The sequence below is a fragment of the Octopus bimaculoides genome, chromosome 16 (assembly GCF_001194135.2).
Source record: "Octopus bimaculoides isolate UCB-OBI-ISO-001 chromosome 16, ASM119413v2, whole genome shotgun sequence".
In the NCBI taxonomy this organism is placed as follows: domain Eukaryota; kingdom Metazoa; phylum Mollusca; class Cephalopoda; order Octopoda; family Octopodidae; genus Octopus; species Octopus bimaculoides.
Genome location: NC_068996.1, coordinates 11,097,205 through 11,104,750, shown reverse-complemented (window position 1 = coordinate 11,104,750; position 7,546 = coordinate 11,097,205).

Here is a 7,546-nt window from a genome sequence, read left to right as displayed (position 1 = left end):
ATATATAAGTACATATATATAGCATGAATGTATATATATTTATACTTATATATGGTATATGTATATATATATATAATATGTATGTAAGTATGTATATACTTATATATATTATGTATATATATAGTATGTATGTATATATATAGTGTGTATATATACATATAGTCTGTGTGTGTGTGTATATATATAGTATGTGTATACATTTAGTATGTGTGTGTGTATACATATACAGTTATGCATATATATGTACGTATATACTTACATGTATATGTATGCGTATAAATATATATATATATATATGCGTGTGTGTATGTGAGGGAAGGGGAGAGATGAAAAAGAAGATAACTTCAGACAATATAGTTCTATATACACCTTAGGTGTATATAGGAAGAAAGAAGGAATTAGAATGGCAAGAATGCCTGTGATGATTGTTCTGTTGCATCAAAACCACTCTTCGCTAACCAAGAACGAGGACCTCATGGATTAGAACGTCTTCGTGGTTGTTCGGTCAGCCAGATATAGTTGCCAAATTCTTCCTCAGAAACCCATTTTACTCTTCTGGAAAAATAACTGACACATTTGGCAGTCATCGCCTACGACATATTATCTTTGAAAATAAAGAATGGTCATAGCTGGAATGTATTGATCACACCGATAAAACAGCATATTTACTGGCTCGCAGAGGTTTACGAGTAATAAGTGTGCTCATTTTGTGTTACTCAACTTTTGACAAAGTTCACACGGCTTTGTGATGAGATCTGAACTGACAAAGCCATTGACGTAACGCTACGCCACTCACTAAGTTGTAAACTGTTAATCAAAGAAGCTGGTTATTCGCTGTGTTTTTTTTTTTTTTTATCCATTTATAACAGTGTTTCTCAACCATGATTTTTTCCTATGGCCTCTTGTGATTTCTATTTTTTTTTCGGATGAACCCTCATAGCCATTCGATCATTAAAAAGCATCGTATTTTATTTTTCTCATTAAATATTATTAGGAATTGTATTAAAAAATTGTTAAAATATTTTGTGTTGCAGATAAAGTTTAACAATAAAATCTTATACGAACCTCCAAGGGTAATATGGACCCCGATTGAGAGTCACAGATAGCAAAGTGGCAGTGCAAAGTAAATAAATAGCTTACAGAATCTATTTTCTTCTTTCTACTTTGTGTATGCTCAACGGGTGTATAGATTCGCCTGCGTTAATTGTTGTGAAGTTGTGTCCATTTATGTCAAACCCCAATGTATAAAAATATGGCAAAATGTTGCTAAAACGTAAGACTTTTTAAAGTCGGTAATCCAAGTGAATGTAAACGTAACAAAAGGATGAAAGATATAGCTTATTGCTTGATAAGTGTCTCTCAAGGTAGGATGTGGATTAGTTCAGAATGAGCCATAAGTAACTTAAAGTAAAATTTTAAATAAAACTTTTCTTTTTTAAGGAGGCGAGAAGGCACCACTAACCATGCTGTCCGACGTGCAAATGTCGGACAAAATGGTTAGTGGTATTTCTCCTGACTTCTTACATTCTGAATTCAAATACCCATGAGATTGCCTTTTACCTTTCATCCTTTTGAGGTGTCTATAAAATATAGCACCAGTCAGTCAAGTATTGGAATCTTTGTTCATGATTGAGTAACAAACTGTCCATAAAATTGCTGGCCTTGTGCCAAAGTCTGAAAGAATTAAAGCCCATGCCTATCTTTGTCCGTTCATGATGGGCGCATGCTCCTCCCACCCCACCTTTAAATCAAAGAAGATGAGTGGACAACAAGAAAGTTGTGAGACGCTGAACTAGACTGAACAGAGGCAACTTATAATAATGTAAATGCTGGCAGCGATATTTAAAAAAAAAAAACTCAGATCACAATTCTGATTAACAGAGACCACAGTGCCTTATCTTCTCGAAACTTCTTCGTTTTGTATACATGCTTTTTTTATTATTACTATTTTCTTCTTTAAAAATAATGGAGTAGTAAAAATACTAATTTGCATATGTAAATTTATACATTCAAGTTGCTGATTTTATATAGTTATGTATAATAATAGCTAAGACAAATTTATAGCGTATTCTAATATAACTATTTTGAAATAGGTTAAGCAAAATAATACATAATTGTATCTCTCAAATTGTTTCGATCGAGTTGTAATCGAGCCTTAATACATTAAAAAATATATATCTAACACACACACACATATGTATATACATATATTCACACATTAACATATGTATGTATAGTATATAATGTATGTTTGTGTATGTATAAATGCATATGTATATACACACACACATGCAAAATAGCATATCTCTTACAATTTTACATTGTCCATATATCATCACCATCATCATCGTCGTCGTTTAACGTCCGTTTTCCATGCTAGCATGGGTTGGATGATTTGACTGAGGACTGGTGGACCAGGAGGCGACACCAGGCTCCAATCTGATTTGGCAGAGTTTCTACAGCTGGATGCCTTGCAAATCATAATATAAACGTAAATAAATACAAATAAATAAAAGGAAATAACAAAACTATAAATACTATACAATACTTCGTTGAATGTAGGAGAATGAATGTACAAAGACTTTTTTTTAATTTTCATCCAAAAAATTTTTTAATATATATATATTTAACACAACAATCACTGTTATCTCCCGATCTTACATGTATTTGTTGCTAATATAAGTTGCCAATTAATGAGGGTATATATATATATATATGCATAATCAACTCAATATTTAATAGCAAATTATAATTCTTTTTTTTATTTTATTTTATTTTTTTTTGGCACTTATTTTACTCAATACATCTGAATATCATCATAGTCATCATCATCAGCAGCAGCATGATTGTCATGTTCATTTAGATTTATCATTATCACTATAATTTTAATAATAATAATAACAACAACAACAGCAACAAAAATAATAGTTGTAGCATCAGATTTAATAGTAGTAGTACTAGTAGAAGCAGCAATAGTAGTGGTAGTAGTAGTAGTAATTATAGTAATAGCATAATAATAATAATAATAATAATAATAATAATAATAATGGTGATATGGGTAGTGGATTAACTGAATCGTTAAGAGCGTCAGACGAAGTACCTTGTATTTCTTCTGATAGCTTACATTCTAAGTTCAAATAATGCTAATGTCAACCTTGTCTTTCATTCCTCTGGGTTCGATAAAATGCAGTGGCAGTCAAAAACTGGGGTCGATTTAATCGACTGTATCCAACCCTAAATTTTGTTCCTCATGTCTATCTTTGAAAGAAAAGTTTTTTTGTTTTTTTTTTAAGATAGTTGTCATCTTCATCTACAACCTCATTCTCTTTCATATTGCCATATTGCTATTATAATTTTTACAACTATTACATAATCATCATTGTTACCATCAGGATTATTATTATTATTTTTATTTTTAAGGCGGCGAGCTGGCAGAATCGTTAGCGCACTGGACGAAATGCTTAGCGGTGTTTCACCTGTCGCTACTTTCTGAGTTCAAATTCCGTCGAGGTTGACTTTACCTTTTATCCTTTCGGGATCGATGTAATCGACTAGTCCCCTCCCCACAAATTTGAGGCCTTGTGCTTCCAATAGAAAGGATTATTATTATTATAACATTTTTATCATATCGTCACATGAATCAATATTAAGAAATATTCATGTTAGAGCAACTTTTAAACCCATGAACAACAACGAAAAATTCCATTATTTCTTAAAAATTAACGCATTGTTGCTTTATTATTATTATTATTATTATTATTATTTTGCTTCAAAGCAAATGGACAAAAAATTTTTTATTCTGTTCAATAAAACCTTTATATAAAGCTTCCTTTCTTTCTTGTTTATTTATTCTTTTGCTAATATCGTTTACCATTTTCTGTCAACTTGTTCAGACGCTTAGAAATTGTAACTTTACGAATTCTTAAACCTCATCAAATTTAATTGACAAAACAAATCTTAATTTTTGAGAGGGGCTGTTGCTATTGAACATTTTGGAATGTCTTACTTCTTACATGGTTGGCCTTTTTTTTTTTTATATATTTTCATTTTATTTTACATTCTAATTCGAAGACAAAAATGTATTCTTAATTTTTAATTTTTTTTAAGATCTGTTCCCATGAAAATTACAATGAAACAAAGCACAACAGCTTTCAACTAGAAAAATATATTAAAAAATAGATTTATGAACGTACAAAAGAAAGAATAAAAATGAAAAGAGTATTGACATTTCAACAAAAGAAAACGCATAGTATAAAAGACAACTCGTTTAACACCTAATGCAACAGTATACAACTATGTATATGACAAAAGAAAACGTGATGAACAATGGCAAACCTTAAAAAAAGAAAATACTGAATTGATTACGGTTGCAATATTTTGCTGCAGGAACTGCAGCTTGGCAACATTTCGTTCACAGAGAAGACCTGTGCCTAACAATCCATCACAGAAGGGCGCGAAATAGGAAGGTTAAGTTATTTGTGCTCTATCAAAGCAAATGTGGACGGATATTCCTTGTCCTATGCGCAGGATTGGCTGTGTGGTAAGTAGCTTGCTTACCAACCACATGGTTCTGGGTTCAGTCCCACTGCGTAGCACCTTGGGCAAGTGTTTTCTACTATAGCCTCGGGCCAACCAAAGCCTTCTGAGTAGATTTGGTAGACGGAAACTGAAAGAAGCCCGTCGTATATATCTATATGTGTGTTTGTCACCCCACTATCGCTTGACAACCGATGCTGGTATGTTTACGTCCCCGTCACATTAGCGGTTCGGCAAAAGAGACCGATAGAATAAGTACTAGGCTTCCAAAAAATAAGTCCTGGGGTCGATTTGTTCGACTAAAGGCGGTGCTCCAGCATGGCCGCAGTCAAATGACTGAAACAAGTAAAAGAGAGAGAGAGTCCTACTTGACGACGGTATAGATAGGAAAGAGCCCTGGCAGATATGTTATGTGAATTTTGTTTTTAATGGATGAGTGATGGTGTATTTTACTTACAGGACAAATAGCAACACTCACACTTTTAAAAGAAATGTTCAAATTGATATGGAATAAAGCGCAAGTCCAAATAATCTGAGATACTTTTACACCAATTCCAGCCTTAAGGTCTTCATTAGTTGCAGTGATGTCGAAACCAGATCATGAAATCTTACTGACGAGTATGAGAAGCACAGCAAATGCAACGGTAACAACAAAAAATAACTACTGCTACAAAAAACAATTACAACACGAGCGATAGTAACGACAGCGATGCTTACGAACCGAAGGCCAAAGCTGTTAACAACATCAAAAATACCGGTAAAAATAACTATGACATCAGCAACAGTAACAAGAACTGACTACAGTTACAGGAACGGGAACCGTGACAGTGGAGACGGAAGCAGTAGCAGCGGTTGAATAAAAGGCAATAATCCCGACAACAGTGGCACTTTTAGCAAGACCTTTTCCGCGGGAGTGGTTTCCCATTAGGAGCTTTATAGCTTCCAGTGGACAATAAACGGTCCAGGTTGTTGGATGCCTTTTGATTATGAAAAATTGAGAGGAGTAAAGTTGGTTTGGTACCAATGCCTGAAAATCTATCAAGAGCAGCTAAACATACCATATTATATCGATGATTTTCTTTAAAAATTTGTCGCCTGGAAAGTGACGCACGCAATGTTGGAGAGGGCTCTTCTAAATATATGGCAGCATACATCAAAGGCAAAGCGGTTCTAAGATGTTGAAGTTTCGCTTAAGACTGGAGCCCTTGCATTGCAGCATTCCATTACCCTTCCCATAGTGGAGAGTCTGCTCGCTTCCCACGTATTTGGGTAGAAGACTAATGAATTTAAGAATATCGGGTGTCCCATCAGAGCTGAATATCCGGTGGATTCTCGCATGTGTTGTTCTAGAAGAGCGAGACCTTGTTATATCTCAAAATGTCGAAGTGAGAGAACTGGTCTAGGACCAAACTGAGGATTCTTCTCCAGGTTAAGCTGGAACGCATAATGAGTTCCAGTTTTCTGTAGCAACTGCAGTGGCAGCAATATAGAAGAAATTCACCACAAAAAATGAGAAACTTAAACTCAGCATTCACTTTCACCTTTTCTCCACCTCATACATGGATAAACTCAGAAGTGCACGTGCGCACACACACGCACACGCGCGCGCGCACGCACACACACACACTCACACACACTCAAAAACATACCCCTATATTGGGCCCTATTATTCTATGTATGTCATTGGCGGGACGGTCGCTGCTATTTCCAGCAGACATGTATCTACCATTGACAAGCTTACAGAAGGCCAAAATCATGTGATCTGGTACTCCTGGCAGCAGGGATGGTGATGATTGTTATCCGCTAGCGGTGTGAACAGGAATGCTCGTATGCACCACAAAACCATATGAGAGATTCTCGTATGGTAAATATCGCAATATTGTGTGTTCTTACGCAACATCTATTTTTAAGTGGTGATAAATTTTACCTTAAGACAATAGAACTGTAATGGAATGCTATTACAGAAGCGAGCCTACCAAAATAGAATATCGGAAAATAATACATAAAATCTGGACAAAGACATGTTCCGTATCACGGAGCAAAGAGTTTTAGATAATAAAACAAATAATCATAAAAAGGCAGTGGCTGTCTCAGTTTGAACGGGTGGACATCTCCACAATAGTGAAAGAGTGTAAATGTGACTACGGTGAACACAAAGAACACAAAAGCAGAAGAACAAGAATTATCAGAGGGACCAATAAATTTCCACAGAAGAAAAAGCTCCCGGCGAAGGTAATTTTACTTTGTGGAGGGAAAGACTGTTACAGAAGAAGAAAGGAGCTTACTACTTCACCTGAATGAGGAACGAAATAAGCAAAAGAAAGAGGAAGTCTGTATAAAATAGTGAAAAAGATGGACAGACGGTTAAGGAAAATCTACATCGAAAACATAACATATCAAAACTACGTTATATATGGCATAACTTTTGTTGGTGCGCAAACTCTTGGGATTAAATGTCAAAGAAAAACAAAGGGCAAATTCCCATGGCGGGACTGATACAAGCAATGATATAAAAGAAGAGGGTGAAGGAAAGACACTAGAACGAACAGCAAAGGAAGTACAACACAAGACACACAGGATTGCAAGTAGTTAAAGAGGAACTAACAGAAAAGAAATCAAAGCAGGGTTGGATAAAAGAACATATCAACAGAGAACAAATTAGTTTTAGGACATAGACTCTCGGAAAAAAAAAAAGAAAAACGAAGGAAAATTCTATAGACAACTGAATAATGAAGAGGAGCACAAAAGGAATGATATGCTAGATGCTGAAGCAACAAGGAAATTCTGAGCAGAAATCCTGGAGCAAAGAAGGCCAACAAAATAAAAGCAGAAAGATTACGGGAACTTAAAAGAGAAATGGAAGTTGCCGGAACACAAGAAAATATAACAATCACGGATAAGAAGAAAAGAAGATAAACTGGAAAGCACCCGGACCAGATGGTGTTCAGGGTTTTTGGCTCAATAATCTCCCAAGTGTACACAGTTATATACTACCAAAAACAACAGACAG